A 12,192-nucleotide genomic window follows, 5' to 3' on the forward strand; every position below is an offset into this window, starting at 1 on the left:
TAATTGATGATCCGCCTGAGATCCATCCGATGCTGGAGTCTTTGACAGGCATCTGTGCCCATATTGAGTCTGTACTGGAGTACGTTCCTGCCATACCTGTTGTCGCTGATATTGAAGGTCGAGATTTTGGTCATGCCTCGACATCGGGTCATCACAGGAGACAGTCATCGACTCCTGGATCATACTCGACATCGAGCTAGCAGGTGTCGCGATCTCTATCTCCGACTGACGCTGCTCCTTCGACATTTCCTTTCTTGACATTCGACTTGCTTCCGCCGCCAGTCTCTCGAGCGTACTTTAGATCTATCTATTCTCAACGTCATGGCGCGTCATCATCATAGCATCGCCCAACATCTACACCAGCCAATGTCGAGGGTGATCAACCTGAGCCAGAGGAGACTCAGGCGATTCCGGAGCATCCCGAGGGCATCATCATTATGGATCTCGATCAAATGGCCGGTATCGAGCCACTTGATGACGTACCTATTGCTGAGCTCGATGTGGATCGTGGCCGTAGACGTGGCCGTGGCCATGGCCGTGCACGAGGACGTCGAGGGAGAGGAAGATCGAGAGACTGATTGTATCCTGTTGATTTAGATCGCATACATTGTATAATATTATATATCACTTTATTTAGTTCATATTTGTATATTTTTTTTGTGTTTTTGTTGGTATTTTTATCCGGTTGATTGTATCTTGTTGTTCCACTTGTCTTATTGTGTTTCTTGTTGAAATATTTGTTCTCGTGAAAATTCTTGCCTCAAACTTGTTCAAATTGTTTTTAAAATCTAACTGAAAAAAGGAGCTGGTGCTGTTTGCACTAAAGGCGGTGAATGGTTCACCGCCTTTAGTGCAAACAACCTCCAATCTAGGACTTAGCCAAATTTTTTTGGCTTTTGGGGATTTTGCACTAAAGTCCTAGACTGGAGGTTGTTTGCACTAAAGGCGGTGAACCATTCACCGCCTTTAGTGCAAACCCCAGAGCGCAGCGAAGCACTGATAAGACGTGAACTATGCACCGTCTTCATGAAGACGGTGAACCATTCACTGTCTTATCTGTGTTTTAACCCCGACTCTAGGACTTAGCCAAATTTTGCTGAGTCCTGGTTTTACACTAAAGACGGCGAATGGTTCACCGTCTTAGTTAAGACGGTGAACCATTCCCCATCTTCTCAAGGCCACAGGAAAGGCGGACTTGTAAGGGTGCAGTGTGGGGCTTTTCTGTGAAGGCGGTGAACCATTCACCGCCTTCAGAGCAAATATTACAAAGATGGCAAACGATTCACCGTTTTTGGAAGGAAACCCTGACGTGGCCTCCACGTGGCGAAAGGAGGGTTAGTTTTACAAATAAAATTTTGGCAGGGTCATTTCGCCAATTTCGAGTTTCTGGAGGGTCATTTTATAAAAAAAGCCCGCTTTAATACTTGAAGGTCTTTTCCTTACAATTTGCCCTTCTTGAGTTCTTTCAAATTTGCAATATCTCAATACAAAACTCAAAGAAAAATGTTAGTCCAAATTTCACTAAATTAGGAGCATAGGCCAACAACTATATATGCCAAACAACACCCTTTTGATCAATTGAAATAAATGGAAAATGCCAAGATGGGACAGAAACTGAGAAATTTTGATAGTTTAATTTGGGAATGTCTAGCATGTAAACTGATAATGTCATGCCCGGGCTCCAGTGGAAGCCTACCCGACGCATGCACAGATCCGCCGTGTACATCAAGTACCCATGATGCACAGAAGGCATCTACAACAACACGGAAAAAGTAGGAATAATTCCTAACATGGTGATCAGAGCAAATACAAAAATCTACTATATAAAAGTTTAAAACAATTACACCTTTTCAAGAATTACAATAGAAGAATAAAGGTGCATTTATACATAATTCAAACTAAACCAAAAAAAGATGTCTACAGGTCCTTCTATAGCGACACTGAGGAGGCTCTAGCTAGTCGTTAACTCCTTTGCCACGATCCCTAGACTCTCCCACTGTTGAAGGCTCTGAAACAAAAACCAACAACCAATGGGGGTAAGAACTATTAAACAATAGTTCCCAGTGGGTAAGCCGCCGAGAGTGGGGAAATACACTACTAGGTCAACTGAGGTATGATAATATGCAGAAGTATAAGCATAAAGGTAACAGTAACTGAGCAAATTCAAGTATAGTCATGTCTCAACGGGATAAAGTGTACTAACATGTAGATGATTTATCAACTACCATATGCACAAGTATTGGTACATGCGAATTGACATGCTTGTCTATCTTTAAGCTACAAGCAATAGTTAAAAGAAACCTTTCTTTATCATCTTGTAACTACCCTTTTTTTATACTAATCAACGTGTGTATAGATTTGCTACCACTAAGGGCGTCCATGCAAACAATAACTATTATGAATGTCCAACTACTACGAATGTATCTGTTTGAAGTAAAATAATTCTTATACTATTTATATAGGATGAAACAATCCTAATCATAATCAAAAAATCAAATCGGACTCACACAATCCTAATAGGTCTCATGTTGACCATAAAATTTTGGGGCCAATAATTATAATCCATAATAGGCCCATTCATAAATGTGAATTAATGGGCCTCATGAAAGCTGTCACGCCCCGGGACTGATACCAATTTGGCCCGACCCGAGCACGTCAAACAGACGCCGAACGGACAGAGTTTCCCCTATCCGCCCAAGGCTCATCACATGTACATTTTCATCATTAGAGAAAAGCACTAGCGGAAACATACACAAACGGCTTACATGAGGGTAAGCAATAGCTATTAGTGAAAGAAAGGAAAACTAAACATTTACACAAGTAATATGATTCNTGATTCTTTAGCTCTCGAAAACCTTCCACAACGCACTTTTAGTCATTTTAACACCTTCGGACTTTCCGAAGTGTTCCGTCCTCGCACTTTGGTCAATTTGACTAAAGTTCGATATTTTTATTTTTCGAATTTTCGGCATATTACAAAAGCCCTTTAAGATTTTAGGTCTATACAAAAATTCGGGCCTCATCTCAGCCCAATGAATATTCGTGCCCAACAAGTTTTATCAAAATGGACCCAATTTAAGCCCAATTCATGGGATCACGGTCCACATTTTCACCCATGTTTGAAAATTTAATTTCGAATATCATATTCAAATTCAATTTTTAATTTTTAAACCCCCAACCAACTAGAAAATATCTGTTATCCTAATAACCCTATTCGAAATTCGATTTCGAATTTCGAACCAACACCCAAAATATCTCTCATTCGAATTTTGAATACCTAACCATCCAACAACCCATTCAAAATTCGATCTCGAATTTCGAATTCCCAATAAATTTCCAAAATACCCTCCAACCGTCCAACAACTCATTCAAAATTCGATTTCGAATTCGAATTCCCAACCAACTCCCAAAATATCTTCCAACCACCCCACAACCTATTCAAAATTCGATTTCGAGTTTCGAATCCCTAACCAATTCCCAAAATACTTCCAACCATCCAACAACCCATTCAAAATTCGATTTTGAATTTCGAATTTCCAACCAACTCCCAAAATATTTTCCACAATCCATTCAAAATTCGATTTCGAATTTCGAATCAATTCCCAAAATATCCTCCAACCATCCAAAAACCCATTCAAAATTCGATTTCGAATTTCGAATTTCCAAGTAACTTCCAAAATATCTTCCACAACCCATTCAAAATTCGATTTCGAATTTCGAATCAATCCTCAAAATATCCTCCAACCATCCAACAACCCATTCAAAATTCGATTTCGAATTTTGAATTTCCAACCAATCCTAAATATCTTTCAACCAACCACAACAACCTATTAAAAATTCAATTTCGACTTTCAAATCCCTCAAAATATCTCTCACCACCCCTCCCATTATAAATATAAGAATCGAGATTAATACGGGGGACAAGACGATAGACGAAGAAGAGAAAAAAAAAAAGAAGATTGTTACACACGTTCCGACGTACAAAAAAATTCAAAGGAGGAAAGATCGCCAAGCCGCGGAAAAGAGGAAAGATCGCCGAGCTGCAGAAAGGAGGAGAGATCGCCAAGCCGCGGAAAGAAGGAGAGATCGCCGAACTGCGGAAAGGAGGAGAGATCGCCAAGCCGCTTCATTCGATCCGTCATCTGATCAAATTGCAAAATCAAACGGGAATTTCTTCGGACCCCGAATCAAATTGCAAAATCAGAAGGGAATTTCTTCGAACCCCGAATCAAATTGCAAAATTAAGAGGGAATTTCTTCGGACCCCAAATCGAATTGCAAAATCAAAAGAGGATTTCCTCGGACCTGAAATAGAATTGAAAAGAAAACCAAATCCACATACGAACCCAAAGCGAATCAAGTTCACATACGAACCCAAAAAAACCAAGCTCACATACGAACCCAAAGAAAACCAAGTCCACATACGAACCCAAACCGAATCAAGTTCACATACGAACCCAAAGAAAACCAAGTCCACATACGAACCCAAAGAAAACCAAGTCCACATACGAACCCAAACTGAATCAAGTTCACATACAAACCCAAAGAAAACGAAGTCCACATACGAACCCAAACCAAATCAAGTTCACATATGAACCCAAAGAAAACCAAGTCCACATTCGAACCAAAACCGAATCAAGTTCACATACGAACCCAAAGAAAACCAAGTCCACAAATAAACCCAAACCCAAAACCCAAATCAAATCCAAACCCAAATCAAATCAAGTCCACAAATAAACCCAAACCTAAACCCAAATCCAAACCAAATCAAGTCCACAAATAAACTCAAACCCAAAACCCAAATTAAATCAAGTCCACATATAAACCCAAACTTAAATCCAAACCAAATCAAGTCCACAAATAAACTCAAATCCAAAATCCAAATCAAATCAAGTCCACAAATAAATCCAAACTTAAACCCAAACCAAATCAAGTCCACAAATAAAGTCAAACCCTAAACCCAAACCTGAACCTAAACCCAAATCAAACCAAGTCTACAAATAAAACTCAAACTTGAACCCAAATCAAATCCAAACCCAAACCAGATCAAGTCCACAAATAAACCCAAACCCAAAACCCAAATCCAAACCTGAACCTAAACCCAAATCAAATCAAATCCACAAATAAAACCCAAACCCAAAACCCAATCAAATCCAAACTCAAACTAAACCAAATCCACAAATAAAACCCAAAACCCAAAACCCAAATAAAACTTAAACCCAAAACACAAATAAAATCCAAATCCAAACCAAATCAAGTCTACCCTAAATCCAAATCCAATCATAAATAGAACCCATACCCGACTTCCAACTTGGATTCATGAACCAAGTTCATGACCTAAATCCAATGAATCAAGAACCAAGAACCAAGTTCATGAACCCAAATTTCTTGAATCATGAACCAAATCCTATAATCAAGTTCGTGAACCAAGTCCATACACCATATCCCATGAACCATGTCCAAGTTCATGAACCATACACCATGAACCATGAACCATAAACCATACACCAAATTCATGAACCATAAACCAAGCCCTATAAACCATACACAAGTTCATGAACCAAATCTCATGAACCATAAACCAAATGCCATAAACTATATCCAAGTTCATGAACCAAATCCTATGAACCATATCAAATGCCATAAACCATATCCAAGTTCAGGAACCAAATCTCATAAACCGTGAACCAAATACTATTAACCGAACCATGAACCAAATCCCATAAACCATGAACCAAGTTCGTGAACCAAACACCACGAACCATACCCAAGTTCATGAACCAAGTTTCATGAACCATAAACGAAATCCCATAAGCCAAGTTCATGAACCAAACATCACGAACCATACCCAAATTCATGAACCAAACCTCATGAACTATACACCATACCCATGAACCAAATCCCATGAGTCATATACCAAGCTCATGAACCATACCCCATACCCATGAGTCATATACCAAGCTCATGAACCATGAACCTTACCCATGAACCATAAACCAAATCTAATGAACCATGAATTATATCCAAGTTCATGAATCAAACCCCATACATCAAACCCTCATGAACTATGAACCAAGTTCATGAACTATGAACCAAGTCCATAAACCAAGTTCATGAACCAAATGAATCAAGCCCATGAACCATAAACCAAGTTCATATACCTAATCCATGAACCATATCCAAGTTCATGAACCAAATCCCATATACCCAACCTCATGAACCATGAACCAAGTTTATGAACCATAAACCAAGTCCATGAACCATATCCAAGTTCATGAACCAAATCCCATATACCCAACCTCATGAACCACGACCCAAGTTCATGAACCATGAACCAAGTCCATAAACCAAGTTCATACACCAAACCTCATAAACTATATCCAAGTTCATGAAACAAATCCCATAACCAAATCTCATGGACCAAATCCAATGGACCATATACCAAATCTCGTGAACCATACACTTATGAGCTATACACCAAACCATATCCAAATCTCATGAACCAAATCCATAAACCAAATCTCACGAACCAATGAACCATGTATCAAGCTCATACCAAGTTCATCATGAACCTTTTTACTCTAGCATATATACCTAGAGTAAAAATCAAATATCGACTACCCCTAATACATGTACCTAGGGTTAAGTCAACCCCACCCGCCTTAGCACATATACTAAGTCAAAACCATCTCCAAACCGACAGAGTTCTAAATTATATATTTAGAATTCAGTCAAATGATATCAAGTTCATTCGAACTCTAAGACATATACTTAGAGTTCATCCGACTAACCCTAACACATATCCTTGGGATCTAGTCAATCTTTCACTCTAGCACATATACCTAGAGCGGAAGTCAAACCAAGCTTGACTAGTCCTAACACATACACTTAGGGCCTAGTCAGCTTTTTGCTCTAGCACATCTACCTAGAGTGAAATCCATACCCGATCGAGCTCTAATACATATACTTAGAGCTTATGTAAATCAAACCCGACGAAGCCTAACATAATACCTCAGGGCTTAGTCAGATCCTCACTCTAGCACATATAACTAGAGTGAAAAATATATTAAACTCGGTTAATCTTGATACATTCACTCAGGAATTAGCCATTCTCAACTTTCGGGTAATATCAAATCTGACATACTTCAATACATATACTTGGGGTATGGTCACATCTCCACCTTGGAATATACGACCAAGGTGAATATAATCGGACTCTAAGACATATACTTAGAACCAATTAGACTCTAATACATAGAGTTTAATATCGACTAGGTCTTAACACATATACTTAGGACCTAGTCAATCTCAAATCCAACTGAATCCTAATACACATACTTAGGATTTAATAAATCAAGACATGATTCATCCTATCCTCTCTATGAAGGTCTCTTAATCGAAGGTGCCCCAACGCCACGGGGGTAATTAACAATAGATGCTTGCATCTATTGAAAGTCATGGACTCGCAATACCTGATACTCATATACATATACATACTCACCTGAATCATGAATACTACCCCACGCGGCAAAATCGATCGACCATGCGAGGTGCGTCATTCTTGGTGGCAGACAGTATCAAGTAGTGTCACAAGGTAATAACCCACTAGTATGTTCTTCTACTATATGTGCATCATCTAGTGTGATGTACTATGTCAAGTTTTTTACTTTTACCCAATTAATGAGGGACTTACACAAGGTAACGTCCCGGCTTGTGCCATGCCTAATGGCCCCATGTTAGTCAACATTTTTTCGCTAGGAATGAGCTTTTTCCACGGTAATCCACTTCTGTGTCCAATCCCGCACGGGCGATCAGTCGTCGCGAAGGCTAACTCCGGAGTGCTGGCTTGTAGGGAGCGACTCTCACAAGCTTGTGCGAATGAGCACAATGGCAAGCAAGTATAATCATAAGCATCAGGTCCAAAGACTGCATATCCCAATCATCATGTCTAAAACATGGAATCACAATCATCGACTCAAAGGTCGGGTACTATATCATATATGTCATGTTTCATTCTCAATTAACTAAGTGGTATGTCTCTACCGATACATAACACGCCTTAAGCATGTATTGGTTTATATCTCATTTATCTTATCAAGGACGTTTCTCTATTTCATTCATGACCCAAAAGGGGTTTCATAAATATACTATTTTCACTATAGTGTAAGGTGAACAACTTACCAATGTCATATTCAATGAACTACGAGGATGTCAACTAGATCATGATTCAGGTCATGCACATGTCTTGCTACACAAGCCTCCATTACATGGAGTATGATGGTCATCATGCAAGCAATTTTCATTCAACTAAGCAATTATAGGCAATTGCCCTGTATACGCCCAAAAGCGTAGAAATCTCTTTTGTCATGTCTAGAATGGAATGCAACTAACGACCTAGAGGTCGAGTACAATGTCATAATGCCCACTTAGTTGTTCAAATAAATTAAGTGCAACATGCGTAACTTTACATCTTGTCATTAACATGTAATATGTCCTGTTTTTTTACTAACGATAGCAAATAAAGCTTTACTATATTCAAGTTCAATCCTACTAGTAGAACTAGTCATGTTGTGTTCCAAATGATACTACCACACATCTCTACATGCATATCTATAATTGCATAGGAGAAGTTCGATGTCGTCGTACACTTACATTGGTATAATATGCTAGTTATCATCACATCTCTCTACTATGTAGAGTATGCCTACGCGACAGTTGGTATAATATGTACATTGGTATAATATGTACATTGGTATAATATGCATATCTATAATTGCATAGGAGGAGTTGGCCTACGCGACAGTTGCTCGCCCGTGCGGGATTGGGTGCCGAAGTGGATTGCCGTGGGGAGTGTATACTACCACGGGGCCATTAGGCGCGGCGCAAGCTGGACTACCTTGGGTAGGTCCCTGTGAATGAAAGGAAATTGGACAGTAATGAATGATTACCAGTTACAGTGTACAGTAATTACTTACACATTTATGCTTTTGTTCATGTTTATAGTAGTTGCTATGCTTCTATTAATCAGTTGATTCATTACTGTTGAGACTATGATTACATGTTGCTTACATATTCATTAATTGTTAGCATTGAAAATATATCATGCAAATTACTGCTTTTATTTCCATTTAGTACATCATGAGCCTAGTGGTGTAATTCGCCGAGGCTGGCGGCTTACCCACTGGGAACTATTGTTAATAGTTCTCACGCCCTTTTGGTGGTTGTTTTTACAGAGCCTGTTACAGNCTTACCCACTGGGAACTATTGTTTATAGTTCTCACGCCCTTTTGGTGGTTGTTTTTACAGAGCCTGTTACAGGAGAGGCTAGGGATCGTGGCAAGGGAGTCGCGCCTAGCTAGGGACTACTAGGAGCGTGCTAGTCGATCACCTTGCTACTCGGGCTACGGCCGAGGGTGATGTCCCTATGTATAGAGAGACCACCGTTGTATCTATTCTTTTGTTAACCCAGTGGTGTATTTGTACTTTTGGACAGTCACTATAGTTGTGAGACTTCGTTGATGGTTGAGATTTTGGGTTTATACTATTGTTCTCTTATTGATAGTCTTTGTGGCTTTTACTATGCTCTGATATCAGGATAGGCTTATTATATGTTTTTACTCCTATCGACTTGTTGCTTGTAGACGCCTTATATACTGCAGGTGTATGGCGGGTCTGTACACGTGCCGGATATGCTTCCGCTGGTACCCGGGCGTGACAGCTCCGGTTGAAGACCTATGATGACGTGTTGGATTGCGCGCTATGGGTAGAGCACGACAACACCATTGTGCGTGAGGAACGCGAGGCTTTTGAAAGGGACAAGGACAAGGAGAAGTCCAAGAAGCGACCGGCTCGTGGTTTCGCAGGGCAGTCGAGTTCTAAGCGACCCCCTCGGTACCCTAAACCGCAGTGGCGGGAAGGCAGAAGCCAGTCGAGGAGTCAGGCGACTTCCTTCCCGTGTGTGATTTGCAGCGGGAATCATAGGCCCAATGAATGTTCTCAACGTGACGGGAGGTGTTTCCGATGCGGCCAAACGGGACACTTGAGTTAGGATTGCCCGGGCGGCGCGTCACCTGCTCCATCAGCTGCTTCGGCTTAGTATGCTCCACGACAGCTTGCAGGATTGCCACCTGCTATGTCTGCTGGGCGCGCTTCAGCACCGCGTCAGTCGGAGGCATCACGTGCACCGAGTGGACGGATTTTCGCCACTCAGGTGGAGGAACATCCTGCCGTATTATTTTGATTAATGGCATTAGAGAAGAGCATTGCTTAACATGGGTGCATCGTATTCGTTTATTGGTGCATCGTTTGCTAAGACTCATGGCGTGGAGATAGTGCATAATTATGACTATTGGTGGGTTAACGCACCAGAGCATTCGTTTAGAGTTCACGAGGAGTGCTTAGCTTGCCCTGTTCAGATCGGCGAGTGGATCATGCCGGCGGACTTGCTAGTGTTGAAGCAGATGTGGGGATTTGATGTCATCTTGGGAGTTAATTGGCTCTCCAAGTACTATGCCAGCATCGACTGTGACAGTAAGGTGATCACTTTTCTTGAGTCTGGTCAAGAGGAGTTGGTGTAGCAAGCGTGCAAAAGCTTATGTTTCGTTGCCACTGTGTCGGCGGCGAGGGCGAGAAAGATGATCAAAGGCGGATGTGTGGCCTATTTGGCGACCATGATATAGGCTCAGAAGGAACACCCTGAACTTGGGAATATCCGAGTTGCATGTGAATTTCCGGATGTGTTTCCGGCGGAGTTACCGGGATTGCTACCGAATCAGGAGATCAAGTTCGTGATTGACTTGATTCCTGGAGCGGCGCTAGTTTCGAAGGCCCCGTATAGAATGGCACCAGCAGAGCTTAAGGAGTTAAAGGCCCAGTTACAGGACTTGCTCGACAAAGGCTTTGTTAGGCCGAGCGTGTCACCGTGGGGAGCTCCGGTGCTATTTGTGAAGAAGAAGGACGGTACACTTCGACTCTGCGTTGATTATCGCGAGTTGAACAAAGTGACGGTCAAGAATAAATATCCGTTGCCGATGATAGACAACCTGTTTGATCAGTTGCAGAGGTCACAGGTATACTCGAAGATAGACCTTCAGTCGGGATATCACCAGTTGAGGATCCGACAGGAGGATGTGCACAAAACAGCGTACCGTACACGGTATGGCCATTATGAGTTTACGGTAATGCCGTTTGGGCTTACGAATGCCCCAGCAGCATTTATGGACCTAATGAATCAGGTCTTTCGACCATTATTGGACAAGTGCGTCGTGATATTTATCGACGACGTATTGGTGTACTCGTGGAGTGAAGAAGAGCACAAGGAACTTCTAAGAACCGTGTTGCAAATACTCCGGAACGAGAAGCTTTATGCTAAGCTTAAGAAGTGCAAGTTTTTTCTTTCAGAGGTAACCTTCTTAGGCCATATGATTTTCGGGAGCAGAATCTCGGTGGATCCAAGGAAGATTGAGGTGATTAGAGATTGGCCTCATCCGACGAGTGTGGCGGAAGTCCGCAGTTTCCTCGGATTGGCAGGCTACTATCGGCATTTTGTTGAGGGGTTTGCAAAGTTAACTACTCCTCTCACACGCCTTACGCACAAAGGAGTAAGATTTGTGTGGAGCGACGGTTGCGACCAAAGCTTCCAAGAGTTGAAAGAGAAGTTGACGACTACCCCAGTACTTGCTTTGCCAACACCGGGAGAGAGTTTCGTAGTGTATAGTGATGCTTCCTATAGTGGTCTCGGGTGTGTTCTTATGCAAAATGGGCGAGTCATTGCGTATGCTTCGCGCCAGTTGAAGAGCTATAAGAAGAACTACCCGATACATGATCTCGAATTAGCGACGATCATTTTCGCACTAAAGCTATGGAGGCATTATCTCTATGGTGAGCATTGTGAGGTATATATCGATCACAAGAGCCTCAAGTACTTGTTCACCCAGAAAGAGTTAAACATGCGCCAGCGGCGATAGTTGGAGCTGTTGAAGGATTATGACCTTACTATCCTATACCACCCCGGGAAAGCTAATGTTGTTGCCGATGCGCTGAGTCAAAAGTCAGTTGAAAACTTGGCGACGGCAATTACTAGTCAACCATTGTTGCAGAAAGAAATGCAGTGGTTTGGATTTGAAGTAGTGGCGCTGGAGGTTCTGACCATTTTGGCGGCACTAGTGGTTCGACCGGCCTTATTAGAGCAGAT

This window comes from Ananas comosus, linkage group 14, assembly GCF_001540865.1.
Source record: "Ananas comosus cultivar F153 linkage group 14, ASM154086v1, whole genome shotgun sequence".
Taxonomy (NCBI): Eukaryota; Viridiplantae; Streptophyta; class Magnoliopsida; order Poales; family Bromeliaceae; genus Ananas; species Ananas comosus.